This window comes from Rhagoletis pomonella, unplaced genomic scaffold (assembly GCF_013731165.1).
Source record: "Rhagoletis pomonella isolate Grant_MI unplaced genomic scaffold, Rhpom_1.0 Rhpom_scaffold_00005, whole genome shotgun sequence".
Lineage (NCBI taxonomy): Eukaryota > Metazoa > Arthropoda > Insecta > Diptera > Tephritidae > Rhagoletis > Rhagoletis pomonella.
This window is the reverse complement of record NW_023458559.1, coordinates 10445273-10446283: the sequence shown is the minus strand read 5'-3', so window position 1 is coordinate 10446283 and position 1011 is coordinate 10445273.

The following is a 1011-nucleotide window of genomic DNA, read 5'->3' as shown; positions in this document are numbered from 1 at the left end:
ATTAGTAGAGCTAACAACACTTTTAGCAACCGACACCTTTTCAGCCGTCACAACCGTACACATAGCATTGTTGTTGCTCAACTCCTCAATACGTTGGTTTAACTCAGTGTAATGTTCAACGGCAACAGATGCTTTAGCAGAGTTTTGCTGGGCTGTAGGAATATCTTTCTTAGCGTTTTTATTGTTTTTATTTCTTCCTTTGATTTCTTTATTTTTATTTTCTTTATTTTTTGCTAACACTCAAACTCAGTTCTTTGACCTCTGATGTTAGCGAGGCAAGTGCACTAGCAACCCCTTCATCACAGATTTTTTGTGAGACACTGTAGCTGAGAGCGCATAAGTTCTAATTCGCCCAGAAACCTGTTTTTGTCGGCTTGCAGAGAGTGTATAACTGCCACCGCACTTGCTTGCTCTGTACGCAGACTCTTCAATTCGGCAAGAATGGAAGATAACAAGTGATTCTGTTCGTTATTTACATGTTGATGTTGTTGTTGTACAGCGACAGCATTGTATGACACACCATCTTGACGATCAGTGACAGCACAATCACCACAAATATAAATATTGTCAGAAGTTTTGAAATAGTCCAAATCAGCGGCCAACGTACCAACAACACATTGCAGGTGGTATACTTCTTTACATTTCTCACACTGCACACTGCTTTGAGCGCGCTCCACTCTCTGACCACAAAAACAAGGCATATTGTTTGTGCAAATTAAAAGTGAAAACAACAAAGAAAATAATAAAAAGCTTAAAAGCAGCCAATTGTCACTATCACAAATTGAATATATATTTGCAATGCACAAATTAATTAAATTTATACTTGTATTCACAAAATTGAAATTGTATATGATTGTTTGTGATTATATATTTGAAAATTAAAATTGCCTATGATTGTTTGCGATTATATATTTGTTTAAATTAAAATTTGTTATACACAAGTAGAATAAAAATCGTGAAACGAAAGACAACAGAGCTCAAATGAAAACACGTCCGCACACGGCTGCGGCG